Genomic DNA, 7,667 nt, shown 5'->3' with positions numbered 1-7,667 from the left:
TACTGTTCTTTGGTCAAACCTTCTAGCTAGGCTAATTCTCCTAAGAGTGAGAATAAAGATCCTTAGTAATTAATGTTCCTGAAATGGAATTCAGCCCATGTCATTCCCCTCTAAAGGGAATCCTTACTGGCTGTCCACTGCTTAGTACATAAAAGAAAGGCTCCACCGCCTAGCAGTTCATCACTTCATTCCTTTATCCATTCATTCAGCAAGGTGTGATTGACTACCCGGCACCCCTGACGTCAGTCACCATTAGGGCTTCCAGGCGGGAATACCTGCCCCGTCTCAATTTTTTTTCGCTTTCCCATTCCCGAATCCTGAGATATAAACTGTTTTCTGTTCTCCACGATGAATCATTTCCACAAAGTGACGGCCGATACTACCAACCACCAGGATTCAAGGAGCTAATTTTCCCGATTTCCTGACCAACTTTTCTCGGGATTCAGGAACGGAAAAGCGAAAAAAATTCCCAAGAACGGGCAGAAATTCCCTGCAGGCCTGAGAGTCCATGGAATTAAATGTAATGGTGTTGTGTTTTTAATTTCAAATTCCACTTGCTCATTGCTGGGAATTGTTCCTTAGTCTTATGAGTAAGTCTCGGTTTTTCAGTGAGCCTTGACTCTGAACTGTGAACTTCACAAGTGCTTTTATCCACCACCACCACCACCCCAGCATGTAGGACAGGATTGTCAAGTGGGGTGGAGTTGGCTATTTTCCTTCTCCCAGGTCAGTTAGGCTATGATAGGACCCCAGTAGTTTAGGCTCCAGTAAAATAGTTTATTTTGGGGGCAGGCCTTATTAAGAAGAAAGGGAATACTCTAGCAAATTTCAAAAGGGTTCCTTTACCCCTCCCATTGCCAGAAGCATGAGATTTTTTTCCAATAGTCACTTGAGAACCTGGTTCAGTTCCTGAAGGTAATAAAACTCACAAAAGTAGGCTCACCCTCCTGATCTGGGTCCAGATTTTTAAATTCTCATATTTGTCCACTCTGAGTCTCCAGCAATTCATGAATTACAGTTCAGGGTTTCTGATCACAGCACTAGTTCCCATGGAGGTTCCTGCCCCAGTAAGTTGTAATTCTCTGTATTCACCTGTCCATTTCAATTTGGGGAGCATACATTTGTTCTGTGCCCTAACTTGTTTTATGGATCTAAGAAGAGTTGTCGATTTTTTAGTTTGTCCAGCTTTTCACTTGTTATGATGGATTGACAACTTGCAAGCTCCTTACATGCTGGATCATAAGCCAGAAGTCTACTGCCAGTTTTTTAAAAACTTTTTAAAGAACATAGCTACAGCCATTTATTTATGAATTGTCTATGGCAGAGTTGAGTAGTTCCAACAGAGATCACTAGGCCCACAAACTCTAAAATATATGATCTCATCATTTACATAAAAAAGTAGGCAACACCTGACTTTGATTATTACAACGTCTCCAATAAAAGGAGCTTTATTCTGATTGGTTTATAGAAGCTAAAAAGTACCTATATAGACTTATATAAGTCATTCTAATATTCCTAGGATTTCCAGAAAGTAAAGAAACTGAACTATATACTAGCTTTTGAAGGAAAAACAAATCACTTCTTAAACTGTTATAGGTCATAAGCATTTTTATACAAGGATCCAAAATTCTTGCGTAAATCATACTTGTTTGACAATCTGTGGTTTTGATAAGTCTGTAAGTTCATTCCCTTCTCGTAGAGAGACTAGTTAACCTGAACTTCTTGGGCTGGGTTATTGATCAGATTAAGTTTACTCTCACATAGTGTTTAAAACTAGGATAAATGTAAAATTATACATTCAACAGTTTAGAATGATGTAAATTCTAATGATCTTTTTATGTCAACATTAATTATGTTCTGTAGTGTGTCATTTTAAATAGAATTCCTAAGATCCTTAGTTAACTTTAACATTTGGAGATAATATGAAATCAGGTTTTAATTAATTGATATGTCTTACATAGATAACTTCTAAGTAACAGAATACTGAAACATAGGTTACTAAGATACATATCTATCCATAGAGATGGATATGTCATATATACATACATACCTATGTAAGTATAATACACATACATACACACGTTAAAATATACCTTAGTGTATATATACACACATGCATAATGTGTACTTTGTATATAAAAGTATGACTGATTTGACTATCTAAAGGTTAAAATTTTCTGTAAAGCAAAAGATATAAACCAAGCCAAAAGAAAAAGAATAGTCTGGGAGAAAATATTAGTAATATTACTGACAAAATAGAGATAATATCTCTACTGCACAAAGACATCCTGTAAGTTGACTTTTAGAATAGAAAACTGAATTTTTGAAAAATGAACAAAGTATATGAACAGGTTGTAAACAGAAGAGGAAATGCAAAGGCTTACAAATACATAAAAAACAAGGTCAGCGTCACTGGTAGTCAGTAATGTGAAAGTCCAAACAATGAGATAACTCTTTTCTCACCCATCAGACTGGCAGAACTGTAAAGACTGAGGATAAATGCTGATGGTTTCAAAACAGGTGGCTACAAACATTGCTAATGAGTTTATACAACATTTGGAAGAAGTAATCTTTGTAAAATAATCTGTTGGGATCAATTGAAATTAAAAATATATATAGCCTTTAACACAGGGATCCCATTTTGGAATTTCATCACGTTTCCAAGTGAATAATTATCATGAGCTACTTTTCATATAACGTGGATTTTCTTTCTATTCAGACAGTATTATTTTCAGTGCATTTTTTTTTTTAAAAGTAGATGGTAAATCCTACAGTACAAATGACAATGAATAACAATGATCCAACATTGGTAGGGGAGGTTGTGGGGGTTTGTGTTGTGGGGAGAGAATAGGTGGGGAGGACTGACTATAGACTAAGTATTTTTCTGAAACCAAGTTAGATTGGGATAAGAATACTCTAAAAGCAATTGTCAGTGACTGTTTTGAAAGTTGGATGTGGTATTAAATCAAATCCTTTATGTTGGATTTATAGAAACAGTGTTTTGTGAAAGTCTACAGAGAATATTAGAACAATATCTTGACTTAGAAAAAAAAAGATAGGGAAATCCATCATAGTAGCTCTTCCCTGTCAGAAACAGATACCAGGGCTCAGAGATAGTGCTAGTAAGGTTCCTGAACGAAAATGTTAAGATAATCCACTATTATTACTGCTATGGCACCAGTTCTACAAAATTTATTCTCATCAAACTGCTTTGGACAATTTTCCATTCCTTGAGATTTCAGACTGATAAGCTGGCAAGAATCCAACTTTTAATGGTCACTGTACAAGTATATGATGGAAAACCACTGAGTTTCTGGTTGACTTATAAAGATGGTAGTTATTTCATTTGTGTCCATATTTATTGAAGCAAATTTAGCTAAGATCAAAATATCTAATTAAACGAGTGACATAATAGCCCCAGCCCCTGGCAAAGTAGAGCTTTAAAAAATTAGTATTCAGTTTCTCAGGGCTGGTGAAATCTATACAACTTATATACAAAAAACATGAAAGAGTTAAACATCAACAGATCCCCCTCCCCCCCCACAGCTGTTTTATAATGAGTAAACCAGAATTTTTATGAGTAAACCAGAATTTTTGGCTACAGCCTCAGCACCAGAGCATTATTTGATGAAAGGACATAGTAAACAACTATGAAGAAAAAAGACTCCTTCACAGGAAGGAGAGTTTTCTGAGCATCAGCTTTGAAGACATCTTTCCCACCTAAAGCCAGAACCAGAACATCTATGAAACTCCTCTCTCTGAAGTAAGGGAGAGACCCACAGGTGAAACCAAGCAAAGAATTGAGAAGACTTGTGAGTTCCTTTGCAAAGGCATTCGCAGAAAGTCCACACATCTAAAGAAGACAAGTCTACAGCTTCCTGCTATAATAGAAATTTATAAATCTGTGAGGAAAAAACTCTTCAAAGTTTATAAATTCTGAGTAGAAACTAAGAATGCCCCTGAATGAAAATATTAAATCTGATAGAAGCGGTATGTTTCTGTGGACTGTGTGTACACCAGAAGAACCAGTGCCTTCTTTTCACATCATTTCAGTTATTCCTTCTGGGTTTCAAAACTGGGATGAAATTCTCACCCCCTTCCTCAAGACTGAGAGGGAGACTCGTCTTTCATCTAAGAACAATCAAGACCCTGCAGGGTGCAATCTAAAATCTTCAGCCAAGATTTGCGTAACCAGTAGGAGGGTATAACCAGGCAGTGGTTCACTTCTGACACTTGGCAGGGCTAAGCAGGTAGAATTTGAGTGGTTGGGGGGACACAGTGAGGGAAGAGAGGGCTTTCAGTAGGATACATGCTGTCCACTGCATAGCCCTAGGGGGTGCCACTTACATATGCTACCATGTGATTGGCACCCCGCTATAGAGCAATGTCTCCATTTGGAGAGAGAGGGGGGCAGATTTGCAAGTTCTAGTTCTGCCACTTCCTGTGTGAGTGAACTGACAGTCACTTCAGTCCTATGAGCCTGAGCTCTCTCAGCTCCCTCAGCTCCCTCAGACTGGATTCTTTTTCAAAGTCTTCACAGCTTGGGGATTCTGATTATTAACATCCAGGCAGTGTCAATGGGCATAAATTATTACACATCAAACATCATTAGTCTTTCTTAGAGAAAACTGGAGGTCTAACACATTAAAAGAGTTGAAGTCCTACACAATAAGAAAGGAAAATCATGTCAGAGTTCCCTTCTGTGCTTTATGGACCTGGGATACCTGTCAATGTGCCAGGGAGTCCTAGAAACCATAATATAAAAAGGTCTCTTCTCCAAGGAGTGTCAATTTTATAAAGATTTTGGGAGAAGAAAACATGGACATAAAGCAAGTAATGAAAAATTTGCATAAAACTTGAAACATGACATTCTGGAGAAAGTGTTAGCTTCTGGTGGGCATCTTTGCTCAGCTACTCAATCTCTACTGTTTACTTTCCCTGCCATCGAGGGTGTTTTCATGGAAAACTTTATGAAATACTACAACAGAAACTAATTTGGATGTGGTTTCAGTTTTATTTGTAAATACATTGTATTCACAAGTAGATTGATAGAAAAAAAATATTCTACAGTCACACCTCTATCACCAGACAGGCAACTCTCAAAAGCATGCAGTAATCAAAAGGCAGGCAGTGGGGGGATTGTGGTCAACTCAGAGAGAACTGCATATAGCTCAAAGCACGATTCTTTTCAAGAAGGCCTTTGTAAGGACATCTGTAGTATTTTAAGCTGCCAGTGTATAGAGCATATAAAATGCATTATATATGTTGGATTGAGGTTTGCAAAACAAGTTGTTTACTAGTAGGGACAGGACGATGGTATCTATCCAGAGAAATCAAAACACTAATTCGAAAAATTTATGTACGCCTATGTTTATTGCAGCACTAGTCACAGTAGCCAAGACATGGAAACAACCAAAATGCCCATCGGTAGACGACTGGATTAAGAAACTGTGGTACATTTATACAATGGAGTATTACTCGGCCATAAAGAAGAGTGAAATCTTACCATTTGCAATGATACGCATGGACCTAGAGAACATTATGCTAAGTGAGATAAGTCAGATGGAGAAAGACAAATAACATATGCTCTCACTTGTATGTGGAATCCAGGGAATGGAATAGATGAGCAAACTAATCAGAAACAGTCTCAGAGATGTAGGGGAAAGACTGAGGGTTGCTATGTGGGGGGGGGGGCATGAGGGAGAAGGTGGGGGGATTGGAAAGTGCAATCGGTAACCATGGGATTGCCACAGGGATACGGACAGTTTGGGGAATGTAGTCAGCAATGTTGTAAAGATTTTGTAGGGTATCTGATGGACACTTGTCTTCTTAGGGAGACCAGTTCATGGACGGTGTAGATGCCTGATTACTGCACTGTACACCTGAAGCTGGAGCTGAATAATAATGAATGTCAACTATAATTTTATATATATATATATATATATATATATATATATATATATATATATATATATATATATATATATCTTGCAGGATGTGGAGTACAGCATTAAGGAATAGAGTCAGTGAAAATGTAACAGCTATATACGATGTCAGAGGGGTAGTATATTGGGGGAGGGGAGTTATAACTTTGTGAGGGGTATAAATGTCTAACTATTACATTGTTTCATACACCTGAAACTAATAATAATAAAAAAAATCAAATGGGCAATATAGATTGACTATTGACTACAAAAATATTAGTTAAAATAGTTCCAAAATGCCAGGGGTGTTGCCTGACCCTGAGGAGGTAATTAATAAAATTACCCAGAGAAACAGCAAATTTTATGTGACAATTGATATGTCCGATATGTTCTTTGCCATTCCGATTACAGAGTACAGCAAGGAATATACCACCTGTACATGGGAAGGTGCACAATATCAATTCACAGCAGTACTTGGATAGCCCAGTCATTGCACGTTCCATTTTGGCATCACAAATTGACAATTCCAAATACTCTTCTCTTATTATCTCCTATATTGATGATATCATTATGATGCGTGACGAGGACACATATCCGGACAGGAAAAACAAAAATTGATACAGGACTTACAATCAAAAGGATGGACCGTAAATGAGGAAAAGACCTCAGGTCCCGCAACAACTGTTAAATTTTTAGGCATAACATGGAATTCACAAGGCAGACAAGTACCACAATCAGCAGTTGACAAAATTAAAGCCCTAACAGCACCCAAGGATCAGGTATGTACAGGCTCAGAGGCTGATAGGATTGTTTGTCTATTGGAGACAACACATTCCTTATATGGGAGCATTGCTGGCACCATTGTACAAAATAACTAGGAAGGCAGAACATTTTTGAGGGGACTCGAAACAGGAAAAAGTTTTTCAGTAGTTAAAAGCCTATATTCTTACCTTTCAAATCCTAGTATATCCAGCACAAGGTGATGAGTTGCGCCTGGAACTAGTACAGACACGTGATTATGGCACATGGTCTCTATGGGCCAGAAAAAAGGGGGGTAAACTGTTCAAACCATGTGGTTTCTGGACCAACAGATTTCCATACTCTCCTAATATACTTAATTTGAGCAATCGGTCTGGCTCTCGTATGAAGCTTTAATATCCACAGAGCCTCTCAGGCCACACCAAGCTCACTGTTCGAACCACAGTACCTGTCCTATTCTGGACTAAGATGATGCCAGAAGGAACAGTGGGCATCCAATGTGACCAGCAGTTGCTAGCCTGGAAATGGTACATCCAAGGCAGGGATGTTGCCACAAAAGGGCAACCTAGTCTTCTCACAGAGGAGATTCACAAGGCAGAGATAGACTTGCCAGACCTTGGTCTGAGGGATAAGCAAATCCATGTCCCTAAGGGAAATGGGGCTCATCCTGGTCTCCTGTCTTGCAGAACATCTGGTTCACAGACGGCTCAGTGGTGGTAACTAAGGGCGTGACTGCATGGACAGCAGCAGCTTTCAGGCCAGAGGACTGGGTGGTTCTCAAGGAACAAGGTAAGAGCAGTTCTGCTCAACAAGCAGAGCTCATAGCTGTGGTGTTGGCAGAGAGACACTCAGTATAGGATAAGCAACCTATGATCAGAATTTTTACTGACTCCTGGGCAGTTGCTAATGGAATTACTATTTGGTCACAAAGATGGAAAAAGACAGATTTCAAAATTAATGGCAGAGAAGTCTGGTACAAGGATT

This window comes from Rhinolophus sinicus, linkage group LG05 (genome assembly GCF_036562045.2).
Source record: "Rhinolophus sinicus isolate RSC01 linkage group LG05, ASM3656204v1, whole genome shotgun sequence".
Lineage (NCBI taxonomy): Eukaryota > Metazoa > Chordata > Mammalia > Chiroptera > Rhinolophidae > Rhinolophus > Rhinolophus sinicus.
This window is presented reverse-complemented; position numbering follows the sequence as displayed.